Source organism: Eumetopias jubatus, unplaced genomic scaffold, assembly GCF_037043125.1.
Source record: "Eumetopias jubatus isolate StellerSeaLion01/CBP00866 unplaced genomic scaffold, mEumJub1_p1.0 scaffold_2, whole genome shotgun sequence".
Classification (NCBI taxonomy): Eukaryota; Metazoa; Chordata; class Mammalia; order Carnivora; family Otariidae; genus Eumetopias; species Eumetopias jubatus.
Window position 1 is genome coordinate 67,321,465 of NW_028274808.1, and position 15,839 is coordinate 67,337,303.

Sequence of the window (15,839 nt, forward strand, 5' to 3'; positions counted from 1 at the left end):
AGTTGTCATTATTTTATCTACCATATTTTGAGGGTACAATGATCTCAGAAAGAACCCCATGAAAGTATTGTCCCTTGGGTGTATATGGTAAACCTTTGATGGAAAGATAAGAATGATGAATTTCTTAGCTATTTCATGTAGTGATTACTTGAATATCTATTGCTTATATTAGATCTTATTCCATGACTGATAATGTTCCTGCATAGTACTAACACTTTTTATTTCTGTTCAAAAAATATTTCTTCCCAACTTATTATCTGTGCATGTTATAGACAGTGAAAATGCTAGAACCTCCTTAAGTTTGTTTTAAACTTTTTGTTTAATATATATGATATTTGTTATTTAGCCAAAGATTTTAAAATTCTATTTCCTTCATTAAACTTCAGTTACTTCCAATAAGGATAATAGATATGTCTTTTGTATTTATTATAAAGCACACATACTTCACTTAAAACAAAATCCATTCTCTGTCTGGAATCCTAAGATTTTATGCTAAATTCTTACCTCTAAACCATTCTGTGTTGTACTACTTTTATATATTATCTTTATCCTATTTTCTTACTAAAACTTTTTCTTGGGAATACATTTATATTTTTGAAACATTGATAATTTTTTTCCTTAGCCTCTTGGAAAGAGAATCCTAAAAGGAGTTTTAAAATAAAATGTTTACATGGGCACCTGGGTGGCTCAGTTGGTTAAGCGACTGCCTTCGGCTCAGGTCATGATCCCAGAGTCCTGGGATCGAGTCCCACATCGGGCTCCCTGCTCAGTAAGGGAGCCTGCTTCTCCCTCTAACCCTCCCCTCTCTCATGTACTCTCTCTCTCTCATTCTCTCTCTCAAATAAATAAATAAATCTTTAAAATAAAATAAAATGTTTACATATTCCATTTTACATGAAGTGTTCTAAAAATTTTTTTTTATCATTTTAAAATTAAAAAAATAAAAAATAAAAGCTTTTATTTTAGAGCAGAGTGTATATCTACACACACACACACACACACACACACACACACACACACACACACACACAAAATTGTGTTCTGTAAAGGCCACATAAGCAAATTCAAAGGGGCTGTGATAAGAATATTTTAGATTTTTAGTGGTTGTACTAAACTTTGTTCTTCAGTTATGGATGTAGTATCGCTTTTAGCTTAAACTTTGGTGTGGAGTTGGAACTCCCTGACACTTGGTCCATGTACCTGACCTTTTCTTCCATAATAAATTTCCTTCAAAGCTTTAGGTATCAAATTGGATGATTCTGATGGTTTCTAAGCATATGCAGTCTAAACCTGAATTCACTGACTGTAGATTTATATGTAAGATGAATTTATATGCACTGAGATCACCGTAAGACATTCTTGGGATATATTATATTTACTACCTGATCCCCATGACCCTTAAGCCTAACCAGCAGACCTGCACACGGGCCATGCAAGAGTGGTATTTGGAAGTCAGTAGGAAACTGTAGGATTTGTATGATGTAAGAATGGATTAAGAAAGGAGGAACTCAATGCCATTTCAAAACCCAACGAATTTGACAAATTTTATAGTAGATTCAAGCAAATAAAGGAATTCCACCAGAAATACCCAAATGAGATCTGTGTGCCAATGTCAGTGGAATTTGAGGAGCTTCTGAAGGTTTGAGAGAATCCAAGAGAACAGGCATGGGACTTGGTGGAGTTCACAGATGAAGAGGGATATAGTTGTTACTTTGATGTCCATGACTGTTAACCTCAAATACATTAACCTGAAGGCCTCAGGAGAAGCTAGATTATATCACATACTTGTCATCTTTGACCAGTTATTTGACATTTCTACAGAAAAGAAGGATGTCAAATATAAAAGACACCTGGATATGCTGCTTGACTACTTTCAAGATTACCCAGATCGAGTGAAGCTGCTCCAAGATCAGAATGGATTTTTAGGAAGATTCATAATAAGTTTGAGAAGTGGGAGAATGATATCTTTCCTGGATGGCTGAAAGAGACAAGTGGAGCCCTGACCCATGCTGGAGCCCATCTTGACCTGTCTGCATTCTCTTCTTAGGAGGAGTTGGCTTCCCTTGGTCTGTACAGATTGAAATCTGCTCTCTTAGCTTTAGCCCTGAAGTGAGGTGGGACCCTAGAAGAGTGAGTCCAGAGGCTATTCAGCACCTAAGGAAAGTCCCTTGAGTCACTTGACACCTCCCTGCTTGCCAAAAATCCCAAGTCAAAAGTCAAATGAGACAATGAGAGGAACAAAGACATTGTCTTCCTAGAAGCCTTTATCTGTGAATATGTAGAGATTTGAGGGGAAGAGCATCATCTCCCTCATGAAAATATACATGGATAAGGGAAAAATGAGAACTAGAAAAGTAGAGAAGTATAAGCAGATCACTGAGAGTGAAAGTGAAGATGAGGAGAATGAGGTCATTTACAACCCCAGAAACCTGCCCTTTGGCTGGGATGGCAAACCAATTCCCTACTGTATAGATATAAGCTTCATGGTCTAAACTACAACTGTGAAATTTGTGGAAATTACACCTACTGAGGTCTGAAAGACTTCCAGTAGCACTGTACTGAATGGCCGTGCTCATGGCATGAGGTGTTTGGGCATCCCAAACACTGCCCACTTTGCTAATGTGAATATGCTGTCTCCCTGTGGGCCAAGCTGAAACTTCAGAAGTCATCGGAACAATGGCATCCTGACACTGACGAAGAATATGAAGACTCCAGTGGGGATGTTGTGATTAAGAAGACCTCTGAGGTCTCTCTGGAAAAAGGATTATGGAAGTGCCATTCTTTTATTCATTTAACACTTTCTTACAACTAACTACTATGTGCCTGTAACAAAGTTATATGCAAATACAAAGTATTATCTTTCAGGAACTTCAGAAGAGAAGACCAAATTAGGATGTAATATGATAAACATTAAACAATAACAACAACAAAAATGATCAACCAAGAAAAATGTTGTTTGTGTCTTTGGAGAAAATATCAATAACAGATTTATACTGAATATGATATTTATTCTAGATTGTAAGTGATAAAGGAGATATTAATGAGGAGAGTAAGATGATTCAATGTAACTAGAGCATGCACTGTGTAGGAATGTATAGAAATTAGAGAGCTACAACCAAACTGAATATTCTTTGAATATGTAAATACTTCCCATGTAGTGCCTATGATACCAACTTTTATTACATATTGTGAATATAACCAGATGTAAGTAATGGAAGCTAAATTTTTAGTGGACTAAATGGATAAGTGTTTTATTTTATATCTCATATCACAGTAAAGGTATATGGAGGCTGGAACTGGATGCTGTCAATAATCTTTTTAACAAACCAGTTTCTTTCTGTCTTTCCATTCTGCCAATCTTAGAATATGGACTTTTTTCTTTATTTGTGTTGTCTTGTGAACGTACTGAAGTCTACTGCATCTATACGTTATTCAAGGAAAGACAGAAAAAAACAACATAAGAACAGTACCAGATACACATACAATTTTTTATGAAATATGATTAACAGTAAAATATTTTTATTCTCCCCTGACTTTAATTTAGAATCACTGGTGTTGTCTCAACCCCAAGTTATCTTACAAATGTTTTCCCCAATTACTTGGCAGTATTCTACTTACATTTCATTGGTTAAACAGAACAGCCATTGCTAGCTGCAAAGAACTTTGGTAAATCATTATATAGCTGGGCACACTGCTGTCCCGACAAAGACAGGAAGAAAGGACAGTGGATATTGGATAAGAATTGTCATGCTATGCTTCAGATTTGCTAACAAATCTATGAGCTTGTTAAAAATATCAAAAGTGATTTTTTCTCAATAAGAAAATTTCCTTGTCTTTTAATGAATGCTTCCTTTGACTTCATGGCTCTACCCTCAATTATGGATTACAGTAGTTTGTTTAATATGTGAGACTCCCTGCTCTGTAATTCAGAGGATTCAAGTTAAATCTCTTATTATAGACAGAAACAATATTGATGAATTGTCCATCCTTCAGTTCAATGTACATTCTAAATGCCAGGTTATAAATTTAAAACAACAGGCATTCAATTTCAATTATTTAAAAATTCTTGATTCTTCCATGAAATCTCCATTGCATATTTATATATTTTTTGCTAATCAGATCTGTAGCTGTGCTAGTTATTGGTTTCAAACTGCCTCTTTCAACAATAAAGAACAAGTTTAAACCTTCTCATCTACTGTCTTTGCATTTAAAAAAATCTGGTAAATGTGTCAACAATAAAAATAATCTTTTAAAAAATACCCCCATTTTTTATATCACTCAATTACCAGTAAAATATCATCAGCATTAGAAACACATGTGAAACACTTGTACTGTAAATCATATACCTGTACTACTATGCTAAAATGACGTGTATCTTATAAAAAAATAGAATAAGAAAAAAAATTAATGCAATTTCCATACTAAGCTAATATACACTAATAAAGAGTTTATCAATATTAAGAAGAAGGTGAGTTCTTAAAGTCTTTCTTCCAGGGGTACCTGGGTGGCTCAGTCAGTTAAACAGCAAACTCCTGATTTCAATTTTGATAATGATCTCAGGGTTGTGAGATTGATCCCTGTGTTCTCTGCACTGCGTGGGGGGACTGCTTATAATTCTCTCTCTCCCTCTCCCTCTGCCCTTTCTCCACCCTGTGTGCATGTGTTCACTCTCTCTCTATAAACAAACAAACAAACAAACAAACAAATAAATAAATAAATTTAAAAATGTAATATCTTCCAATATTAAGTTTGTATTGCTTTATTGCTTTATTGTTAAATATGTAGTCATTATTTCTCCCCTCCCATGAGCTGACAGAGAATATACATGTAAGTGTAGAAACTTGCCTCTTTATTTGCTTGTTGTTTGTTGCGTTTTCTTTTTTTTAATAATTTTTGTTGTGTTTTCATTCTTAGTGTTCTTAGTCATTATTTCTTCAAATAATCCTTTTAAATTTATGTAAGAACAATATAATATAATCTATAGATTCATGTGCCCATTTACAGGTAAACTAATTTTTTAAGAATCTCTGAAATCTAAGAACAAATAAATAAGGATGATAATGACAATCACTATCACTAAAGAATGAAAGTTATTTTTTCAAATATTTATTTATTTATTTTAGAGAGAGAGAGCACAAGTGGGAGTGGCAGAGGGAGAGGGAGAGAGAATCTCAAGCAGACTCTGTGCTGAGTGTGGAGCTGGATCTGGAGCTTGATTCCAGGAACCTGAGATCATGACCTGATGTGGGCACTTAACAGACTCTGTCACCCAGGTGCCCCTAAAGTTACTATTAAGGAAAGATAGATGATAAACAGATATAGATATCAAATACTAGTACATATATGGACATATAGGTATATATATATACATATGTCTTATGTAACATGTTTAGCTAATAATAAGCTAGACTTACTCTTTTTTTAACTCCCATGTAGAAAAAAATAGAAATTTAAATACATTTGTCCTGCCTCTACAGTGGATTGATTGTTTTTTTCACACATGAGGGTATACAACCTCATGTTGGTTGACCACATTTCCAACTAGAGTTATAACAAAAAAATTGCCATTTTTTTAAAGATTTTATTTATTTATTTGAGAAAGAGAATGAGATAGAGAGAGAGAGCATGAGAGGGGGGAGGGTCAGAGGGAGACGCAGACTCCCCGCTGAGCAGGGAGCCTGATGTGGGACTCGATCCCGGGACTCCAGGATCATGACCTCAGCTGAAGGCAGTCGCTTAACCAACTGAGCCACCCAGGTGCCCAAAAATTGCCATTTTTTATCTTGCATTCTCTTGGAAGATTTCTTCCATGAAATCTACATGGTATATATTCTATATATTTACACATTTATAAAAACAACTTGTACTTACCCTTAGTTCCTCTGTTGGCACATCTTTTTCCAAGTTAAATTTGGCCAACTTAAAGCATCTCTAAATATGTTTGTATTTAAGTTAATATATTATTTAAAACCTTTTAATTAGATGTCACACATTTGATTGTCCTTTATTCTTGGTGTATTTTGAGATTTTGACTCCTCTCAAACAATGATCATTGTATCTTTACTGCCATCCTTTTTTTTTCCTTTTCCTTATAAATAAGAGAAAAAAATTAAGACTCAGTCCCTAGTAATTTAAAACAGATAGTGTCTCATTTGGAAACACCATTTTAAATGAGCTTTTTTTTAAATGAAAAATCATCCATCTTTTATATAACTCCACTGTTTAGATCCATATTCATGAATACATTCCATTTGTCTGGACTTTTTTTTCACAATGCCTTGAGACATGAACAATGCAGAGATAATTATGAAATAAATGAGTACCTTGGGAAAATTTATTTCAATAATGTGGTAGAGCAGAAGCTAGAATGCAATGAGTTAGGAATTGGAAAGTAGTTGATGAATAGAAGGAAGAATGTGAAGAATGGCATTCTGAGTGGTTTTACAATGAACCAAGAGAGTCTGTTATTTTCAGAGCATAACAGAAGAGGTGGTTTTGGATTCTGATAAGCAGAAATAATTGAAGCAGAGATCCTTTTATGTAAAACATGATGTCACTAAGTGCTGAGAAGGTGGAAAAATAAGATCATTAAAAGCTGTGGTCATGGACTGGAATGTCCAAAAATCCTAGAAATAAAGGATAAACAGTCTATATGAAGGTTAATTCAATGGAAGAGAGGCAAAGATCGTTACTGTTAATATATGTGGCAACTAGGAGGCTGTCATCAAAAGGAGGGTGTGTAAAGAGATACCTCACAAAGTAGGGTAAAGTGCGATTTAGATAGGGTAATTAATGTATTTGTTAATATAGTATTTACAAAACATCATAGGTGAAAACTCACTTTGGTCCGTTTTTGATGTTCTATTTATACTATTAATAATTTATCAATGTTAATTTTTTTGAAGAAGGTTTTATAACTTTCTGTAAGTACAACTCAAACAAATTTGAGCATAAGACAAATGATTAGCATGTTCCATACAGCTGCCTTTGTCTTAATAAAAGCATATTATTTTCCAAGTGTTAGAAAGTCAATCAGAGAAAAACATGTATCATATGACCTCACTGATATGAGGAATTCTTAATCTCAGGAAACAAACTGAGGGTTGCTGGAGTGGTGGGGGGTGAGAGGGATTGGGTGGCTGGGTGATAGACATTAGGGAGGGTATGTGCTATGGTGAGCGCTGTGCATTGTACAAGACTGATGAATCACAGATCTGTACTTCTGAAACAAATAATGCAATATGTGTTAAGAAAAAAAAAAGAAGAAAATAGCAGGAGGGGAAGAATGAAGGGGAGTAAGTCGGAGGGGGAGACGAACCATTAGGGATGATGGACTCTGAAAAACAAACTGAGGGTTCTAGAGGGGAGGGGGGTGGGGGGATGGGTTAGCCTGGTGATGGGTATTAAAGAGGGCACATTCTGTGTGGAGCACTGGGTGTTATGCACAATGAATCATGGAACACTACATCAAAAACTAATGATGTAATGTATGGTGATTAACATAACAATAAAAAATTATTTAAAAAAAGAAAGTATAACGTTTTAACATGCCCATATTTTAAGAGTTTTTTTTTTTTAAATTGTAGATACAAAAATGAGGAATTGGTCTCATATCTAACTGAATAGCATTATGGTAAAACTACCAGAGTTTGTTTTTTGATGTTATATATTAAACTTATTTTCTTTGAATATAAATGAAGTCTAATAATATATAACAATATATAGTGCCTGTATTAACCAATATGAGTTAATATATGAGTTAATATATGTTGTAAATTCTAATGGGTTAGCGAATGGTATTATTACATCTAATATGGAATTAGAAATGATAAATGTAATGTTTTCAATATCCAGTTTAATATTTTGCTTTGTTATTACTTTGAAATTATAATTCCAATTATAACCCTTAAAATCCTGAGTAATATTTAAGGCATCCTCATATCTCTCCTGGCATACTTCCTTTTCTAACAGTATCTTGAAAATAATCATCTTTACAGCATTTATCATTTGCTTGTTGTTGTTGTTGTTGTTGTTGTTTAACAGCTACTATTGAATGTTTTTTTATTGAATGGTTATGTTCAAGGGACTCGGCTGGACTAAGAACTCATCAAATTGTGGAAGGACTTATTCTCAATTCTTAGAAGCTTTCAGAAGCACTTAAGGTCAGTTCTTTAAGATTTGGTATGTAATGATGAGTTAGAAGTAAAGGATACAGCTCCTAAGGAAAATTATTATAACCACAAATGTCCTCTAAATTTTCCTATTACTAAAATTCTTAGCCATGATGAGCCACTAATCAATAATGCGGAATCTTAAAGCTGATACAGGTATGAAAAAGGTTAAAAAGTTTGAGAAACACAACTTTAAATGAAAGTAATTTTTGTTTAAGTTGTCACCTTGTGTGTGTATGTATAGAGCACAGGATATATCATAGATCAGAAAAAAAAAAAGAAATGGCAAGTTAGAAAGAAGAGGGAGCTGAAATAGATACGGGGTGAAATGTGCACACAGTAATGCAGTGTATCAGGCTAAAGCAAGAAGGGGAATTTTTATTTTCTTTTTTTAAGATTTTATTTATTTATTTGACAGAGACACAGCGAGAGAGGGAACACAAGCAGGGGGAGTGGGAGAGGGAGAAACAGGCTCCCCACCGAGCAGGGAGCCTGATGCAGGGCTCCATCCTAGGATTCTGGGATCATGACCCAAGCCGAAGGCAGATGCTTAACGACTGAGCCACCCAGGCGCCCCAGAGAATTGTTTTTTTTTTTTCTTTTTTTAAGATTGTATTTATTTATTTGACAGAGAGAGAGGGAAAGAGAGCACAAGCAGGGGGAGCAGCAGAGGGAGAGGGAGAAGCAGATTCCCTGTTGAGCAAGGAGCCAGTTGTGGGCCTTGATCCCAGGACCCTGGGATTATGACCTGAGCGAAAGTCAGGTGCACTGACTGAGCCACCCAGGCACCCCAGGAAGGGAAATTGCTATGTACACTTGGCAAATTGACCATTTGATTAATATATTACATTCCTCATTCTCCCTGATAATATTCCCTGTCTTGAGATCTATTCTGATATAATTATTGATGCTCCAGGTTTCTTTTGGTTAGTGCTTATATGATATGTATGTTCCATTGTTTTCTTTTAGTTTATCTATAACTTGATACTTAAAAAGTCTTTTTTTTTTTTTGAGGAATGAGGTCTTTTTTGAAATCTAATTTGACCATCTCTGCCTCTTAATGACATTTGGTCTATTAACATTTAATTTAGTTATCACTATGATTGAGATTACATATACCATCTTCTTTTTCGTTTTTCTTTTCTCTTCTCCACGTCTTTGTTTTGTTACATTTTATCTCCACTAGTGAGTGGATCATTATTTAAAGTTATTTATTTTTCACTGTTTGCTCTAAGTTTTACAATATAGCTCTGTAACATTTCAGTCTATCTAAAAATAGTATACCACTTAACTTATAGTAGAAAACATTGTACTGTCATTCCATTTCTCATATCCTCACATATACTGTCACCCTCACATTACATTACTAACATTTTTGCTTTAATTATTTTGTGTTTCTACTATTTTGGTTTAGTGTATTATCTTTTTTTTTTAAAGGTTTTATTTATTTATTTGAGAGAGAGAGAATGAGAGATAGCACGAGAGGGAAGAGGGTCAGAGGGAAAAGCAGACTCCCTGCTGAGCAGGGAGCCCGACGTGGGACTCGATCCCGGAACTCCAGGATCATGACCTGAGCCGAGGGCAGTCGCTTAACCAACTGAGCCACCCAGGCGCCCCTAGTGTATTATCTTTTTTAATAAAAGATTTACTCATTTTTATTTGAGACAGAGAGAGAGAGAGATTGAGCATAGGGGGAGGCGCAAAGGGAGAAGAAAAGGGAATCTCAAGCAGACTCCTGGCTGAGCATGGAGTCCCATGTGGGGCTCTATCCCAGGACCCTGGGATCATGACCTGAGCCCAAATCAAGAGTCAGATGCTCAATTCACTGAGTCATCCAGGTGCCCCGATAGTATATTATCTTTTAAAGACATCAGAACTAAATAAAATGGTTCTTTTATATCTACAATTATTTTCTTCAAATTTTCAGCTTTTTTTATTTGTGTAGATCCACATTTCCACCTATTCTAATTTTCCTTCTGTCTAATAAACTTTGTTTAAAATTTTTCCAGTATGTGTTTGCTAGCAATGGATTTTTCAAGTTTCTGTTCTTTGAAAAATGCTCACATTTTGCCATGATTTTGAAAGATATTTTATATGAATATATAATTCTGGGTTCACAATTTTTACTTTTAGTGTGTTAAAGCCATTTGGAAGCCATTGTCTTCTGGCTTCCAAACTTTCATATGAAAAGTTGCTGTTTTCTTAGATCTGTTTCTCTGTATATAGTTTCCTTTTTTTTTTTGACTGCTTTAAATATTTTTTCTTATATTTAGTTTTCAGCTCTTGATTCTGCTGTGATCTTTGAAAAATATTCCTTGCTTGGGGTTCTTTGAGACTCTTATCTATGCATTGTTTTTCTGTATTAAATTTGGAAACTTTATTGTCATCATCTCTTCAAATAATTCTTCTATACTTATTTTCTTTCCTTCTCAATTGGATGCTTTCAAATATATGTAATATTTCCACACAGTTCCTGGATTTCTTATTCTCCTTTGTGCACTTTATTTTTTTTAAGATTTTATTTATTTATTTGTCAGAGAGAGAGGGAGCACAAGCAGGTGGAGTGGCAGGCAGAAGGAGAAGCAGGCTCCCTGCAGGGAACCCTGATGCAGGGCTCGATCCCAGGACCGTGGGATCATGACCTGAGCTGAAGGCAGACGCTTAATGAACTGAGCCACCCAGGCATCCTTACTTTGTGCACTCTTTTGTGTCTTTGTTTTAAAGTTTGAATATTGTCAACCCATTAACCTCCATTGATTTATTCTATTTTTTGACTTTGAGGATTTTGATAAACCTTTAAGTCTGTTGATAAACCTTTTGAAAGAATTCTTTATCTGTGCTGTCTTCTATAAATATGCTTTATGTAGTAGATTATATATAATTCAGCATTCATATTTAAACCTTTCTTTATAGCTTAAAATGTTTCACTGAAATTTCCCATCTTCCACATTATTTCCAACTTTTTCACTAGATCCTTTGACATCTTAATAATGACTATATAAGTTAAAAGTCTTTCTGATATGTCTAATACTGGATAACCTCTGCTGCTACCTTCTGATTTATGTGAGGTTTGGAGACCCAGAGGCTTTTCTCTCTGTTCTCTATCCCTTTCCCAACAGCACAATTTCTTTCTTATATTTCTAATTTTCTGAATTATCCTCACAAGCTCAGTTCTAGGAAACTCCTGTGTGCCTGGTGTTGTGTTGGGGCTTTGTCAATGTTCCTGCACATCTTTCAGAACCCTGGAACATGAAATTTGTCTCATGTTTGTGGAGGTCTTTTGTGGGATTGTGTGTCCTGCCCCTCTCCTAGTGGTAACAGATTTCTGATTTATATCAGTACAGGATGATTGGTCAGATTGTTTTTTCTGCTTTTCACTGGGTCAGGTAGCTTTATCTTCTAATCTTTCTGATGAAATTTTGCCTTAAAATAGAGTTTTCTTTGTCTCTCACAGGCTAAGTACCTTACTAGCTAGTTATTTGCTGAAAGACCTGTGGTGGGGAGGGGTCTTTCCTTCCTCTCCTTCAGTAGCCATGGATCTTGCTCCTACCCCTCCATCAGCAGCAGTGTATCTTTGTCAGTGATCCAGAACAGGAGTATTTGTTGTTTCTCCAATGGTAGCTATTGCTTTATGATTACAGGAGAGAAGAAACTAAGGAGTAGATGGGGTTTTGTTTCAGTGTTCTATGGAAGGATAGCTGTCAGGTCTCCTGCCCTTTCCTTAAACCAGAATTGTGAGTTCACAGTCAAGGCTTTTGGAAATAGCTACTAAGTAAGTGTGGACTCCATGAGGGCCTGTGGCTCCCAAATATTCTCTACTGTCACTGTAGCACACACTCAAGCTTTACAAGTATGTAAAACCCCAATTGTTTCCTACTCAGTGTTAATGGTAAAATTTGGTGTCACTCTGACAGAAATGAAACATTTTGTTTGTGCCACATCTCCTTGGAATCTAATTAGAATAGCTTCCATGCAATCATCCCTCCCTACCTCCAATCCATTGCAGTTCCCCTTGATCTTCGAAGTTGAATATACCACACTGAGTAGATCCTCATGTTCAATGCTACACATTTTTCACAGTCTCTAAAATTCAGCCTAGTGTTTCACTTAGTATTAAGGGGAAGAAGAATATTTTTTTAAATTTTTTTAAATATTTTATTTATTTTTTGACAGAGAGAGACACAGCGAGAGAGGGAACACAAGCAGGGGCAGTGGGAGAGGGAGAAGCAGTCTTCCTGCGGAGCAGGGAGCCCGATGCGGGGCTCATCCCAGGACCATGGGATCATGACCTGAGCCAAAGGCAGACGCTTAACGACCGAGCCGCCCAGGCACCCAAGAATAATATTTTCTGTTAGCAAAACTGATTATGTTGGATTCTTGAGAGAAAATCTACATGTCTCTTTAGTGGCACCTTCCAGAGAGGTTGTTCAAAGGGAATTTGACTGTAATATTTGCATAACTTGCTGACTTTATAATCTGACCCTTATATAAATGACAAAAGTACTGTATAATTGTAGGGCTGCATATTATATTAACCTGTATCTTTTGAAAGTGCAACCTAAACAAAGTCCAGAATTATAATTACACAAGTTCACACCACAATAATGATTTTTTTCTAAGTGAAACATTGAAAATGAAAGCAAAACCTTAAGTCTTACTTCAATAATTAATTTTTTCTCTGACCTTGAAGAAGTAATTTAATTCCAATTTTCTTTTCATGTAAATATTAGGGTGCTCCATCTCTCTTTAAAAAATCATGTCAATTAAGTAAGCAATGGTTTAGATCCTTCTAGGTATATGAATTACTCCCTGAGTGTAAATTATATTGTACTAACTGCATTAAGCCACCAGTGCCTGAAATTCAGTGAATTACTGCTCTACTGCATAAATGTTCCCCTCATGGCTTGAAAGAGTCAATGTACTTTTTAAATTTTGCAGCTTAAATGCTAGTGGTTTTGTAATGTTCTTTATAAAACTTGAAGAGAAGTAATAACCTATATATGGCATATTTTCTCACTACTAGTAGAAAAACAAAACTGACAGGAAGCTTGAAAACTAATTAGATTTTACAATACACCCACTGCTTTTAATTTATGAGATGTACTTTAAAGGAATTAAAAATATGTAAGTTAAGGATACTATTTAAATTCATCATGCTGAACAGAATTTCTGAAGCATAAAGCAAAGGGTGTCCCAAAACACTTGGTAGCATAATACCTGTCAAAATACTTGCTAATTAGTAAAATCTAAGAGCAGTTCATAGTGAATGTTGTTATCCTTACTTTTAAATTGAGTACCTTTTAAGGTCTTGAAACATCAATCTGTATTATCATTGAATAACATTTCCTTGAGACCTTTATTATGTACTGCAATGTGTTACAGTTTTAGATAAGTATGCCTACATGGTTAGCTATTCAATAGATTTTTTTTCCAATTTGATCATAATAATTTGTTGTTATACTTGTGTTTCCATGTTAATTAATTTCCAAATCTGTTGATGTAATTAAAGATATTACTAACTTGAATGTAATTTGGTATACCATTAGTTCTTCATCTGAGTTTCAACTGCAACAATATAACAACAATTTTTTAATGTCCTCACATTTTTATATTTCGTGAATATATTATTTTGGCATCCCTTTCTCCTCCATGATATAAGAGTACCCAGAGATTGTGTTATTAACTTGTTTTTCCCTCCCCTCTGTTCATGTTTTTCTACTCTTGTGATATGACTTCACCTCTGATCAATTGCCTCACGAACCAAAATCACTTATTTCTTCCACAGCCTTACAAATATCTAAAATAAATTTACATTTTTGTACTTATCTGTCTCGTAATCAAGTATTAAAAATAAGAATAAGTAACTCTTGACTGGTAGGCCAGTTTGTGCTCTTGTATCTCTCAGATGTTCTGTCCTCCAGTCATATTTGACTTTTCCAACTATTATATGTTTTATAATCTAAGTAATATATATTCTTATGTTATTTGGAATTTCTTATTTCCAAAAGATTCAGCACAACCTTTGGTTTCCTTCAAAATGATCAACTCTGAAAGATCTATGGAAGGTATAGCCATGGCAAATAAGAAATAGCAGAGAACTATTAAAAAAAATATCTTGAGGGGTGCCTGGGTGGCTCAGCTGGTTAAGCATATGCCTTTGGCTCAGGAAATGATCCCAGGGTCCTGGGATCAAGCCCCGCATCGGGCTCTCTGCTCAGCGGGGAATCTGCCTCTCCCTCTCATCTCCCTCTGTGTTCTATCTCTCACAAATAAATAAATAAAATCTTAAAAAAAATCCTGACTGTATGGAGACATGGTTTTATGCTATTTTTGTGTTTTTATGTTATATTTATGTATAAATGTTATAGAAGATTAACATTTGTGTTGTTTCCATTATAATTATAATAAATAAAGTTGCATTTTACATCTGTTTATAAACCATTAATAATAGACTTTTAGATATGAGTTTATCTACAATTATGCTCTATCAACTCCAAATCTACCTCTTCCACTCTGTGATGTAGAAGCTGGAACTCAGCAAATTAAATTACTCATACATCTTTGTCAGTTTGATCCTCATTGTGTTTTTCCAATAGGCGACACTGGAGGGATAATGGAAGTTTGGAAGACAGGATAATGACATCTTTGCCTTTCTTCTTGCCAGCATTACCTAACTCAATTGAAAGTTCACCCCAGCACCAGCAGGTTGAGCCAGATTATTCTAGCAATCCCTGAAGTAGCTCCATTGAGACATTTTAGAAATACCCCTTCCTGAGACATCTGAGCAGGAACGTTTTACAGTACTCCTCTCAAGTCCTGAGATACCAGGATATTTAGGTGACCCTTTCCTCAAATATCTGAATTATATTTGCAAAGAACCCCTCATTCAATATCCTGATTTCTGGAAACCCAAACTCTTCCCTTTTGTTTTCCTGTCTTTAGGATGATAATGCTTCCCACACTCATGTTCTCTGGCTCATGGTTTTTTGTTTTTACTTTTTAGACTTCTTCCTTCTGTAAACAATTCCCTCTTATAAATCTATTATTTTAAATAACTAATAGGGTTCCTGTTTTATTGTCTAGCCTCTGACTGATAAAAAATATTTAAGGTCCTGGCAATGAATTGCAAAGTTAATTTCCAAAAAGCTTCTGGCAATTTACATTAGTGGAATCAACACATGAATATGCATTTTTCTTTGTATATTTTTACGTATTTGCCTAGTTCTAAAATATCTGTTAACATTCTGAGTTACAAAAGAGAGATTTTTTATTCATATTTATTTGATCAAAAATGACTAATTTTTGATAAATAGGAAACTTTGTTCATAGGTTTTAGCCATTTTTTAAAGAACTTTAAAATGCTTTGAATAGCTATTTTGCTGATAATATTCAGATTCATTTTATGAACCACAATTTTCACACATGCCAAGTACTTTGTTTTTCTGAATAGCTTTTTTAAGAGTGGTAGGTGAGGATGTACTTGAATTTTCTATTTACAGTCTAAAGATTAAAGTTCTAGGTGATTGTCATAATTATTAAATTCTTCTACTTACAAGTAGAAGTGTATTGGAATAGAAAGCCTGCTTTGAGAACCCTCTATGTGCCTACCGGTACCACGCACAAATTATATGAAAGAACAATTAGAACAAAGGATATAAAGTATAAGAT

General features: G+C 34.8%; 1 pseudogene; it reads left to right on the forward strand.

Moving 5' to 3' along the window:
- Nucleotides 1–1,391: 1,391 nt before the first annotated feature.
- On the forward strand, nucleotides 1,392–2,812 carry LOC114210118 (splicing factor 3A subunit 3 pseudogene; annotated as a pseudogene).
- The last annotated feature ends 13,027 nt before the right edge of the window (nucleotides 2,813–15,839 follow it).